General features: G+C 37.7%; 1 protein-coding gene across 25 annotated transcripts in view; it reads left to right on the plus strand.

Annotated features, from left to right (window-relative positions):
* The window catches only part of LOC117217118, a 180,006-nt gene that overhangs the window by 116,570 nt on the left and 48,651 nt on the right, over nt 1–14,785 (plus strand). The gene's annotated exons all lie outside the window — the stretch shown is intronic.

Consider the following 14,785-nt stretch of genomic DNA (forward strand, 5'->3'; position numbering starts at 1 on the left):
CTGTCTGCGACACTGTAGTACCAAGGGAGACGGTTAGGAACACGGCCTATAGTAAACCTCGGGACCTAACACTTTATTTATTTAAATTGTCTTATTTTTTAGTTCAAGTAAATTTCAAATGAAACACTTAAAAGCGTTGCGAGCTGCTGGTAACAAAATTGAAATAAAATTCCGAGTGCAAAGGGTTAAAATAGGAGTGGAAAGTGTTTGGGCAAACAGAGAGGACCTTCTTTCGTCTCGTAACAGTTACACGCCTGCATCTCTGCATTTAACGTAAGCTTCTCTGCGACTTGCAGGATCATTTTCTCCGCCTCGGTAGAATTTGTCAAAATAATAAAATACTTTGCAGAAAAGATTAGAAAATTGACCTGTAACATCTAATCAACCTGCCATTGCAAAAGATCGTTTCCCGACGTGCTAGCTTCTTCAGGACAATTAATCGGTGCATATGAAAGGCGTTTGCTCGTGGTCCATCGGCGATGGAAAAGTTTCTTTCGTTTCATAAGATGACAATAGATGAACGACAATTTCTATTTTATATTATTTTATTGAATTAGGTCCATTTCTTTTTATTTCTATTATTATGATCGTGCACAATTCAATAAACTAATATAAAAGAAGAAACATTGTGCGTCTATTATTTGCTTATAAAACGAAAGAAACCATTTTCGGACAACCATATAAATTTCCCAACTTTTCGTCGCGATACTCGTTCGTATCGTTGGATATCGCGGGAAAAGCAGTGGCGAGTGACGCCGTAGCGAGCGGCCGGCCTTCGCGAGCGCAACTGGGCTTCAACAGTTAATTAAAACGCGATCGATGGCCGATCGAGAATGTCGACGAGAAAACTCGTCTAATCGCGTAATCGGTCGATTGAGCAGGCTGCGCGATTAATTATTCGACAGGCAATTCGCGCGTTGCAGCCTCTTACCGACGAGATTATCTCGCGGAATATTTTCCGTCGAATTGGTCCGTGGAGAAAGTCAGCGGACATTTAAGCGGAGGATATTACGAAATTCGAGTATGAAACGTCCTGTTGGAGATCCTGTCTGCTCGTTTCGATGCCCCGAGGTTTTGACCAAATCGCACGAGGTCGGTTTCTCGAGAATTCCCTTTCGGTGCCGAGTCGAACTGGATCGAGTGACCAACGTCGATGTGGCAATCTTCCTTTTGCCCTCCTCCTCTGTGTACACTGTCATTCAAAACTATACGCTCGTTTACTAACTGATTTTTGGCAGGGATGGTGACAGAAATGGATTAATTAGAAAATTAGAACAGATCGGAAGATTCGAGGTGATTTTATTACAATTATCGCAGACTATCATAGTAAATATTTAAATTATTTTTGTAATATATAGTTTTATAAATTGTTTTTTTTTAATTAGTATGCGATGAAAAGATTAGCAAAAGCGACAAACGCTATGGGGAACGTAGGAAGTGCATACTATTATATACAGGGTGGTTGGTAAGTGGTGGTACAAGCTGAAAGGGGGTGATTCTACGCGAAAAAAGAAATCGAAAATATAGAATAAAAGTTTTTTTATTTTTTTTTTTTTTATTTTTCCATCGAGACAACGATCTACAGTGAGATTCGTTATAACGTACCGCACGCGTACCGAGCGAAAATTCAAAGTCGATTTTCTCGAAAACAAAGCCTCGAACGAAAAATTTTTATTCTATATTTTCGACTTCCTTTTTCACGTAGAATCGCCCCCTTTCCGCTTGTACCACTTGTTACCACCTTGTATATATTGTTTTTATATATATTTTTACATATATTGTTCGCATCATCCAAGGGAGGACTCCCAATACACTTGTAAACATTTAAATACATTTACACGTATTGCACACAACTAAGTAACAACATCTCGCAGATTACGACAAGATTGTATTACTCGCAATATCAGACAATACCATTGCATATGTACGTATATTTTATTGCTTAGTCTTAAAATTTTGTTTAGTAATGTTTACTAGATGAAGAAAATCTGTCGATGTTTTTAGAACGAAATGTTTTAAATCATCACTGTGTCTTGTCATATTATTTATTTTATGTTTATCACATAAAAATTGTTATGCGATAAACAAAATATCCTTTGAAATACTCTTATTTTAAACCCATTCAAACATGCAGGACTTAAAGATTTCTGACATATAAGTTTTGATGAATTTTCAGTACAATTAATGTCATCTTTCATCTTTATTCGAAGCTATAAGAGATTTTAGTTTTCTATTTATGTAAAATGAATAAGAATCAACATGTTCATTTGTAGAGATGAGAATTGTCATGTTTGCGAAAACAAAGCAACGGTAATGCGTGCATATTCTAACAAATAGCTGACGACTCGCATTATTATGTGGAAAAGTATCATAACAAATATTAACAAGACAGCAAATGAGTTTCATTTGTTTATAATTATATTTAACTATATATTTATTATTTTAAATCTGCGTGTTAAAAAACTGTATAATCTACATTAATTTTGCTCGCACTGAGAACATGTAAATTTAATTTGAAAGGAATTTTTGCATAAATAATTAATGGAAAGGCTGGTAGTAAAGGTCTTAGGTTGTCCGAAAAGTTTCTTTCGTTTTATCAGGAAATAATAGACGCATAACGTTTTTTCTTTTACATTACTTTCTTGAATTACGTATGATGCATTTTGTTCTGTTGAGATAAACACCGTGACATTTCACAGCCTTGGTTTTACGTTTGTACGATGGTGCACTGTTGTAAAAAACACGTTTGCGAAAGAAAGATACTTTCCGGACAACCTAATATATTGTACAAGATAGAAAAATATGTAGATGTTAGATATTCAAATAAAAAGGGCTTGTGACCTTATGCGTTGGATTTTTCCACCTGCCACAGGCCAGTGGAATGAAAAATGTCGATCGTCTGTCTGTTAAGGGACCAAGTGGATTTGGCCGAGTTTTATCTATTATTATTAATATTATTTTATTTATTATACTATTATATAATATTAATCGACGTACGTGTAAAATTTGCTTGCAATAGAGACGAAGTTTCCAACAATTTTTCAAATGGCCTTAAACGCACTGACATTGTATGTTCCTATTGAAAAACGATTTGTCTTGCGAAGTGAAAGTGACGCGTTCGTCACAGACGATTGCAAAATCAAAATATCCAAGCTTTTCCCTCGGATAGATTTAATTCTTCATAGGAAAATGAACAAGTACTTTTATCTCATCGATATGCAAATTTAGCATCGCCGTAATAAGCGTATAAAATGAAACTTCTTTGATTTATTATCGATTAACGTTATATTTCTGGATTATCTCGCGTGCGTGTTTTCCATCCGATCTTGCGTACAATTTTCCCCAACAAAATGGGAAAAGTTCATTAGACGCTGCTCTGATAGACCAAAGTGTACAGTTTCCTTTTGGACGGCAGTGTACTCGATCTATTGGCCCGTTCGTTCGCAGAATACTAATCGGCGTGGTCATTTGAGAACTTGTAACGAGCAGAAAATTAGAGCGAACGGCTGGCTGGCTGGTGCCGCCTCGAACTTCGACCTATCGATTCGAGGTCGGAACTTTCGCCGATGAGAAAACCGCAAGCTGCAGAGGCGTCGAAATAGATAGCGCGCGTCGCTGTTCTCATACCGGAAGTCTTTGGAAAACAGTGGACAGAAGAAAGTATCGGCGTGCAAATACCAAGATATTCCACGGTTATATTGCCTTGGCAACTAAGTGGTTGCGGATTTTGTCATTAGGTGGCAATGACAAAATCCGCAATCACTTAGTTGCCAGTCCAATAGTGCGAAAGTATTTGACGTGGAAAACTCTTGCGAATATATTAGGCGTGCTAGAAAAATCGTTCTGAAATTTTTATATTATCGCAATCAGGCAACATTTTCGCACATATTTCCATACGTAGAATGTACAAGATACACAGTGCACATTGTTTAATTGTGCTAACTGATTAACGTCACCGCCATTCTGCAACGGTGTATCATCTTTCGTTCTGCTTTAGCAATTGTCTGGCGGATTCATGGCGAAACAATCGTGGAGCGTGACATGGCTCAAAAACGAGTAAAAATTGTTGAAACATTTGATCCAAGTAATCGTTGCGCAAGTTACGTTAGGATTTCGATGACGTGACCGAGTATTCTTAAATACGCTAATCATATTCTATCTTGACATTCTTTATAAAAGATTATTAACTTGTACGCGTGGAAGAAGCATTAACACTTTGACTGTCACGTTGATCACGGTTTCTCCTGTAACGCCAGGAAGGTCATTGGTGATCGGAGCGCTTCAATTTCTTAGAATTGTAAAAATTGAATGAAAATTGACAGTTTGGGCATTTCGAATATAACCGATAAATAGAAGATACTTTGAAATAAAAAGTGTCCCATTGAGCAATCAAACATTTTTATTAGAACATTAATAAAAAAATGAGAAGAAATCTTGCATCTAACGGTGCACTGTGTTAAAACACTTTAAACATAAATGTGGCTCGTCGATACAATCTGGATGATAGGTGATCACCTTTTTCGTCCGATTCATAGCAATTTTTCATCCCAACTGTTTAACATTTTTTTATACCACTCTCTGCAAAATTTTTGTGCCAGGTACGCTTGCCCTTCTTTCTTCTGCATTTCGTGTCGCAATCTTTGTCGAATAAGTAAATTTGACGGCTCTGGCGAATGGCACTGTGTAAGGTGCATTGCGAGTGCCATTCTAAAATCTGATAACTTGATTTTTAGTTTTGTTGCTTGTTTATAGAGTATCATCGCGTTTGAAATTGATGTATCTAACAATAACTCTAAAGCTAATTTTATATACCACTTCAGGGTCCTTTTATGTGGCGTAGAATATGCTATCATTCGATCTGATAAATCTACAGCACATTTTCCTCTCTTGTAATCTACACTACCATTGGTTTATCGCAAACATAATTTTTCTTGCGGACCTGTACCATTTCAGCCGAATGTTTCGTCGAAATCATAAAAATAATCCTAATACTGTTTACTAATATCTTCTACACGTTTCAACAATATATTCCGCACGTTTTGCCTACGACGAAATAACGAAAGCGAATGGTTTGTTGAAATAAACGAAGCCTTGTTATAATTTGTCGCTATCAACTGTTACCAAGGCGTCACGGTGGTCACTCGTGGCCACCAATAAGATAAACGGTCCATCGGGGAAGAATGTTGTCTTACATCATCAATTTATCATTATTTTGCCATTATATGCTTTGAATAATGAAAATACTCCCGTGGTGTCCTGAGCGAAGCATGTGATTTCGGCGTGGCAGTCAAAGTGTTAACCCCTTGGCATACGATGACGTCTTCAAGACGTCAGCAACTGTCTGCAACGGACGCGGAAAGTCCTGTATCGATTCTGTTTTATCTAAAATGTTCTTTTATCTGCTTGACATAGCTGCTTATAACGCTTATGTCCTGTATTCTAAGTTGCCTAATTCCGCAAAGCAATCGGTTGTAAATTTTCGATCGAATATCGCAGAACATGTGCTACACAATTTGTCTGTTCTTAATTATCCGACACACGGTAGACGGTCGCAAAGTGAGTGCCCAACTCGGCTACAAGCAAAACATTGACCACATTTTCGACTAATAAAATGGAACATCCTGCAAAAAGATACCATGTGTGCGTAAAAAATAATATAAGAAGCGAAACAACTTGACAGTGTAGGAAATGTCTAGTTCTTGTAGACGTTGCAAAATGTTTTCAAATGTATCATACTTTATGGAATTATTCATTTATTATCTTATAATGTTACTTAATTACTGTCCATTAACAGTATATATCAACCTGATTAAACGTTATATTTATTTTGCAATGTGAATTAAGAAATAAAATGTTCTGTTTCTACGCTTGCATATAACTGTTCAGTTGAGTCAGATGAAATATTATTCTTGGGAAACATCAAATTCCATCTTATTTGTACGTTAAGGGATTAATAAAATTAATTTAGCAGATATTTTAACAGTTACACTATGAAACTCGTACGAGGTACAGGAAAATTCGCAACGTACCACTTTTTTATTTTTATTTTCTTCCTTCTCTTTTATACGACAGATTTGAGCAAATCAAGGCTGAGATATCTGCTAAACTAGTCACTTTCTCCACGTGTAAAAGCTAATAACGTTTTACAGAGAATGTGAAGATTGTTCGAGCGGTGCATTCTAAACGATATGATTCTATTATTGCGTTGGCAACTAAGTGATTGCGGATTTTGTCATTAGGTGGTAATATCAGTTTTGCGAAAAGTTCAGTAAAATATCTTGGTCGCATCATGGAAACAGACGGTGTGCGACCAGGAAGAGATAACCTGAGAGCAATACGCGAATTTGAACGCCCAAAGGACAAAAAAAATGTAAGACAATTGCTGGAGAAAATGAATTTTTATTCTAAATTTATAGAAGATGCCTGCAAACTCCTGGAACCACTTCGTAACTTATTAAGGAAAAATGTGGAATTATGAGAAAGAAGAAGCGAACTTCAGCTTAAAACAATTTGATGGAACGCAAAAAGCCAGAGATTGGATATCAGAGTATGAAACGGAGTGGGAAAAATTAAAAATCCAAAATGAGCAGAAGAAAATCAAGCGCTTGAAGATGTATTTGAAGTTATAGGCGTATCGTGCTACAGACCAACCCTTGTTGCTAAAAACTTTTAGAAATGAAGTTTTTCAATTTTTCTAGCTGTACCATTAGATGGCAATGACAAAATCCGCAATCACTTAGTTGCCAACCCAATAACTCACAAAGTTCGTTCAATTTCCACTGAATAAATATCGACTTTCCTTTAGAAGAAAACGCGCGAATTTTTGCAATTTGTACATTCGTTTCGACGTCTTACGATCGTTCGAAACGAGAAAGTTGTCTTCGTCGGGTTCATCTATGTTTTTCATGATCGTGTTTCTACGATACTTTACGTCTAATAGAACGACGCCTCGTTGGAATTTTAGTTGTCTCGAGCTGCATTTCGACTATTCCCCTTTCTCATAAACGCGTAGACATCCGTGCAATCTACTTATTAAACGTGCAAATTATACGTTTCAAGTTTAGCGTATTACAGTGCATATTACATTGGCAACTAAGTGATTGCGGAATTTGCCATTACCGCCTAACGAAAAAATCCGCAATCACTTAGTTGCCAACCCAATGTCTAAGAGAAATATACTATGTCACGCGTCCATCTACGGGAAAATTATAACTTCTCCTCTAACCGGTAGTTTACTAGCAATGTCCACTCGTACGTTAAGATCGGACACCCTGTATATTTCTTAGAAGAGGAATATCGAAACAATCGTTTCTCTCGAGCCACGAAATTCTTTCGCTTTTCTCCTTTCTCCGTGGCAGAGCGGAAGGAAGGTGCGGAGCACGGCGAAAGGACGACTCACCCCGCAAAATGAAAGTGGATTCCGCGTGCTACGACGACGATGCAGAAACGCGATTGCGTCTCTGTAAAGCGAGCCTGTTTGAAAAAAGCCGCATCGACGATTCGACAGGCGACAAAATAAAAGCCGCGAGCGAGTGTAGACGAATTATAGCGTGCAACGGCGTTAAAAAATCCGTGTAATTGTTCCGCTCCTAAAGCAGAAGCTAAGCGAACGCGGCATACGACCGACTCGATCGTCGACTATTCACGTTCACGACTCGGTAATGACCGTGAATCACACGGTTGCACAGCGGGCTGCTTGTGTGGAAAAACTTGTAAAATTGATTGTGCGTGCAAGTCACGTTAAACCGAGGTGATTTATTATCCTCAAGTGGAATGACCGGCGAATAAAAAGCTGAATCGAGGAAAGTGCAAATGACGCTAATTCCTCCGGTTGATGTTCGTGACTGGGTCCTTCGATTAGAAGGGAATCGAATCGAACAGGACAAATAGAATCCTTCGTTGAAAGCAATCGATCGCCAGCAATCAGCCAGAGGACAGGCTCCGTTCATTTCTAACCCAGATACTCCGACCCATGCTGACGTGATCTGCGAGTAATTTTTTTTTTTAATAGTCCAACGTCGCGGTTCTCCATCGATTCTCTCGAGTTTTCTGCCGAGCTCGCTTTAACGAGCCCTACGCCTAACTGTTTCGTAAGCTTCTCTCGTGGTTATGTAAATCCAGACACTGGACTTGATACCGGTTATCCATTGGCTCCGATTAGGCGATCTACGTCGTAATAGTCGTCTGATCGACTTTCGACTACGAATCGACACGGCGACAATCAGGTTAGCAGGAAGCAAACGAGGCAGGAGCGAGGCGATGAACAGGAAGCTGGACGTTTAATGGACCGATCGGTTGTCGAGACGAATGCGTGTATTTATTGCGACATAATAGAAACGATAAAAACGACATTCCGTAAGAGAGTTGTGAGAACCACGATCGCACTTTTTCTCGGATTCTGTCCACGTTGTGAAACGTTTCATCCGCAAACTTTTTTTAAAAGCTGACTACGCGATGACGTGACACGTGGTTTCCTGCGCGCAGTGAAACTGTTTTACAAACTTATTCGTTTGTATTTATGCAAATGTCCGTGGCTATTATTTCATGCGATGCAGTTTCGCGGATAAGGTGAATACAAACATCGAATATTTCCGAGTTCATAATGTCGTGCATTATAACGCCAAGTTGTCTGTCTTCCTGTCCATTCCTGAATTGTTGTTTGCGCGGACGCGTGGAAAATACAGACAGCCGGGAAATTTCTTTTCAGAGAGAAAATCTCAATCATGCGCGAGGAATGTGTCTCTCGTGTCCCGGCGTGTTTTACTTTCGCGTTACGAATTCCTTAAACGCATCTGTCCGATCGAGATCTTTGAACGATCGAAATACGTCGTCTCCAGTCACGTGCCAGGGGTTTAAAGGGGTTGCCAGACGGGTAAGGGGGTTTCTATGGATTTTATCAAGTGTCGACTATTTCTTATAGAGGCGAACGTGGAACTCGATCGATGCAGATACGCTCCTTCTTTCGGATTCGATTTATCGGATCATGTGATCCCAGTTTTGGGTCATCGGTGACCGGAGCGCATCAACTTCTTGCGATTGTAAAAATTACATGAAAATTGACAGTTAGGGCATTTTATAGAAGATACTGTGAAATCAAAAGTGACCCATTGGACAATTAAACACTTTTATTAGAACATCAATAAAGAAAAATGAGAGCAAATTTTGCATCTAATGTTGCACTTCATATCTTTGAGGGGTAATTTACGAATATTATTATAAACACATCTTAGAAAATAATTGTAAATGCTGCTTTATAATCATATAATTGAAGTTAGAAGTGTGCACATACCTTACTATTATACAGGGTGGTTGGTAATTGGCGGTACAAGCGGAAAGGGGGTGATTCTACGCGAAAAAAGGAGTCGAAAATATAGAATAAATTTTTAGAATAAAATTTTATAGAATATTTTTTTAGAATATTTTTGTAGAATATATTTTATAGAATAAAATTTTTTTTTTTTAATTTTTCCATCGAGACAACGATCTAGGAATTTATTATTATTTCGCCATTAAATGCTTTATTGCATTTTGTGCAATCAAAGTGTTAACATTAGGAAAGCAGTCGATAAAAAGAGGGCCAGCGTGACCTTTTGCGAGGCCTAAATGTACATTCAAATTCGACACTTAAATTTTACAACGGGGGACTATTTATTTACAAATGCTGTTACATATTATATATTTTTTATAAGCAGTTTTCTAAGCAAATCCAAGTAATATTTTTTCGCATCCATAGTTCGCTTTGAAGTGTGAAAAAATTTAATGAAAGTAGAAAATCTGTAATCATGTATGACTTTTGCAAAAAACTATGGATGTAGTTTAATTTCTCTGAAAAATACATTTCTCTGAATGCGCCCGGATTTTTTTATCTAAAGTAGTTTCCAGGATATGAGGACTTCATGGAGTTACACTGAACTTTCGTTATCTTTGTCACTCCTTTAAACTGGATCATCGCTACTAAAAAAAAATGTCTTGCATCTGGTAATAGTATCATCATTCTGTTAAAAGTTAATCAGAATCGGTGTTTTTTAATTGGGTAATTTTCGTATACCGCGCCGGCTCTGGATAAAAATATCAATCTATTCAAATAACTTCACTAACTCCAGGGTAGTGAAAATCCGTTTTGTAAAATTACTTTTAACTTTCTTTTGTCCGCCACTGCAAATGCATCCTTAACACTTAGCCAACCGAATAGGCAGATCTTCCTGTTAAGAACATCGCTGTGTGACCGAACGAAGGATCTGCCTTTTTGACTTCTGCAACGCGTTTTCTTTTTTTTTTTGTTGTTGTTATCAATTATCGTTTACCTGGAATTATTCCAAATTAATTACTGTTCAGATTTTATAAAGTACAGTATACGATAAAATACACCAATTTAGTGGTGTTAAAATTAATTCAGAAGTTATACTATCATTTGTGACTGAATAAAGTTATAATCGAACGATGCCACATTGTAAACAAATACTAAAATGCATTATGAATTTTTCATTTCACGTTTAACTCGTGTTATTTATCTTTAGTCACCTACAATGTTTATCTGACAAATGCATAAAAAATCCACTTGTTACTAATACCGAGACACTGGTACGACTGCGAACAGACATTCGTCAAATTTTAACACGTCCATCGTAAGATGACGATCTCTCGACTCATCGATCCATCGAGGCTGTAGCCGTTTCGTGGCCAATACGCGTGAGCCGCAACGTCGAATGGATTACGTGAGCGAGTCTGTTGAAAAGGGTCAAAAGCGGCTCGTGGAACCTGACCACGCATTTTTCGGTGAAAGCGAAAGCAGTTCGGCGAACAGGATCGGAACCGGTGAAACGGCGCTTTACTTGCTGTACCGGTGAGACGCGGTCGATCGCGTGGCGTGGTCGTCACGCAACCCTCGCCAGCTCCGCGCCCTTCGATCGTAAGTGTAAAACACGGGCAAGGTTCCGGCGTTTCACGGTCGAAATAGACGTCGAGCGAACGAAACCAGAAACTAACGAGCAAAACGTCGTTCGATCTCGTAATCTCGCATTGAGAAATATTCTTAAGCGGTGAAAGTTTCGAAGATACGTTTCGGACAATTAATCGGACTCTACGTCGAGGACGTTGTGTAACTGCTTGTCTGCTACTTGTTAGCGGCTACATGGGGTGTTTTACGTTGTTGGAACAGCAAGTCGTGGATATTTTATTTTTCAGTTAAACGACGCACCTGCGTAAAGGTTTTCTCTGAGAAGATATCCACGATAATAATCGAAATTTTTCAACGAGATTGAGAGTTTACTTAGAAAATAGCGCTGCAAATTGTTCGATCGAAATATTCGCCGTTGCGTTCTACAACTTTAATTTTTCTGTATAACAATAAAAATGAAAAATTCAAATTCTAAATCAAATTTTGATTAACGTTTCGACCGCCACGTTGGTCATTGGTGACCGGAGCGCTTCAACTTCTTACAATTGCAAAAATTGAATGAAAATTGACAGTTTGGGCATTTCGAATATAACCGATAAATAGAAGATACTTTGAAATTAAAAGTGTCCCATTGAACAATCAAACATTTTTATTAGAACATTAATAAAAAAATGAGAAGAAATCTTGCATCTAACGGTGCACTGTGTTAAAACACTTTAAACATAAATGTGGCTCGTCGATACAATCTGGACGATAGGTGATCACCTTTTTGGTCCGATTCATAGCAATTTTTCATCCCAATTGTTTAACATTTTTTTATACCACTCTCTGCAAAATTTTCGTGCCAGGTACGCTTGCCCTTCTTTCTTCTGCATTTCGTGTCGCAATCTTTGTCGAATAAGTATATTTGACGGCTCTGGCGAATGGCACTGTGTGAGGTGCATTGCGAGTGCCATTCTAAAATCTAATAACTTGATTTTTAGTTTTGTTGCTTGTTTATAGAGTATCATCGCGTTTGAAATTGATGTATCTAACAATAACTCTAAAGCTAATTTTATATACCACTCGAGGGTTCTTCTACGTGGTGTAGAATATGCTATCATTCGATCTGATAAATCTACAGCACATTTTTCTCTCTTGTAATCTACACTACCATTGGTTTATCGCAAACATAATTTTTCTTGCGGACCTGTACCATTTCAGCCGAACGTTTCGTCGAAATCATTAAAAATAATCCTAATACTGTTTACTAATATCTTCTACACGTTTCAACGATATATTTCGCACGTTTTGCCTACGACGAAATAACGAAAGCGAATGGTTTGTTGAAATAAACGAAGCCTTGTTATAATATGTCGCTATCAACTGTTACCAAGGCGTCACGGTGGTCACCCGTGACCACCAATAAGATAAACGGTCCATCGGGGAAGAATGTTGTCTTACATCATCAATTTATCATTATTTTGCCATTATATGCTTTGAATAATAAAAATACTCCCGTGGCGTCCTGAGCGAAACACGTGATTTCGGCGTGGCAGTCAAAGTGTTAATAATATAAATATTATAGAAATAACAATATTATAAATAATATACTTTATAAGCTAGTTATAATACTTTTTTCCCCTTCGCAGTCTTACGATAAAATAATTTTATCACACAGAATTTATCGCTCGCCTGATGGACGATATCTTAAAGTTACACGAAACAACGGCAAACATCTTGATCGAGCAACCTGTGTTTCTTTTCCAATCTTCTCCAATCGGAGATTACTTTCTAGATATGCGTCGTATTTCCATTGCCAACATACGGTTAAACGTATGTCAACAACATATGCAAATACATAGATAAACACGTGAAATAAGAACCGCGTTAAAGATCTATGGATCGGTGGATCCAAAGACCGTGTAACGGGACGTAACTCGTGAGAAAGATTACGAAACTCGTAGACGAATTACCGGGCTGTCTGGTCTGGTCTGGTCTCGTTGTTATAACCGTGCGTGCATGACGTTGTACGTATCCGACTGTGGCGAAAGTGCTGGCGGACCGCTATGGAAAGAAAGCCAGGAAATAGGTCGAAAACGCGAACCGTTTTCTGCATATTTCCCATAACGATCGACACACCGGTATTCCTGGCTGAGTTTCAAGTTGCACGTAAATAGCTACTCGTGCGACCTTTTTTACCTCGCCTCGCCTCGATATCGATCTGTCCTCGGTTTTCTAACGTTGCACGCGTTTCTTCCACTCTCGGGTTTTTCCGAGATTGCGGCAGCAAGCTGTTGCACATAGATTTTATCTCGCAGTGAGCGAGATGCGAAACAATGACGCTGCCTCTCATCGCTAAATTGCCGGTGATATACTTGTTTAATCGTTGCTTAAGCAGATGCTCCAGTTTGGAGTGGTTTTACGTGAATTTTCTATTCTTTTATTTACAACTATTAGATTGTCCGGAAAGTTTCTTTCGTTTTATAAGGAAATAATACACGCGCAATGTTTTTGTTTTATATTAGTTTATTGAATTATGCACGAACATAATAATAGAAATAGAACGATATGGTTCATACTTAATTTAGTAAAATAATATGAAACAGAAATTGTTGCCCAGCTATTATCACCTTATGAAACGAAAGAAATTTAATTGTTAGTAGTAGGTAATTGTTAGTCTTCGCTGATAATTAGGAAGATTAGATCATTGCGCAAATATTGCGTTCCTTTTGAAGATCATACGTTAGGTGAAAATTGTATACAACTATTTATTGATAATCGATCGATAATTTGAATATACATAGGAAGAAACACAAACGGAAAATAAATAAGGTAAAAGGAAAGCTCGTGGTGTTCGTAGCTTTCCGTTTTCTATTCGATTTCTACGGGTGTCGCAACCACCCGTATTCTCGCGTTTCTTTCGCGAAATTCGATTGGGACGCGCTATGAAACGAGATTGTGGTTCGCCGATCGCAAACTAAACGCAATGGTACGCGATGCTTACCGTGTGTTTAACACTAGAACTACCGATAGTTAACACGAAGATATTTCTATCAAAACCAGTGAAAACGACTGGTGTTTAAAAAATACAATAATAATACAATATTTTTATATTTATTGATTTATTACTCTCTTACGGAAGGAATTCCATGTTATATAGTACATTTTTGGTATTATTAATCCATCTGGGGCCAGTCATAAACCAGTCATTTTGACTGGTGTGGTGTTTCTAGTGTTAGCATCTAGCGATCCAGCGATCGATCCGGAATTTTCCTGATAACTGATATCGTCATATCGAAAAATTTGAAAAACGTATGGCAAGTTGTAGAAAATGGGGAAACTGGTTAATTGGGGTTCGATAAACAGATTGCAGCACCCTTTTACACTTCGACAAGTACCAGTCATTTTCACTGGTATTGGTATAAGTAGCCTTGATGCAAAATTATTTTCAGTTTGAATACATAAAAAACAAAATGTTGTTATTTCTATACTCAGAGATAGGATCGCAACAGGTTATGGGCCCAGGTGCAATAATTAGTTATTATTTTTATCGAAAATATTATTAACAGTAATAATATCGAGGAGCGCAGAATATAACCAAAAAACAAAAAAAAAAAAGGGGGTGCGTGATCGATGATTCAGTGTTGAATATCATAAGGACGCTGTATCGAGTATACAATAATTGTTTACGTGATAATACAGTTATCAAAAAAAAAAAAAAATGTCGAGGGGGGAGTTTAAGTATAGAAATAACAAGACAAAATAAAATTCATTATATTATTCTTTTAGTTATCGTCGCGAAAGTCATTACATCATTGCGGAAAAGAATATAACACGAAGTAGAAATTTGAAAATAAAATTGTAAAACCAGTCAATTTCACTGGTGTGGTCGTTCTAGTGTTAACA

The sequence above is a fragment of the Bombus bifarius genome, unplaced genomic scaffold, assembly GCF_011952205.1.
Source record: "Bombus bifarius isolate JDL3187 unplaced genomic scaffold, Bbif_JDL3187 scf7180000007974, whole genome shotgun sequence".
Classification (NCBI taxonomy): domain Eukaryota; kingdom Metazoa; phylum Arthropoda; class Insecta; order Hymenoptera; family Apidae; genus Bombus; species Bombus bifarius.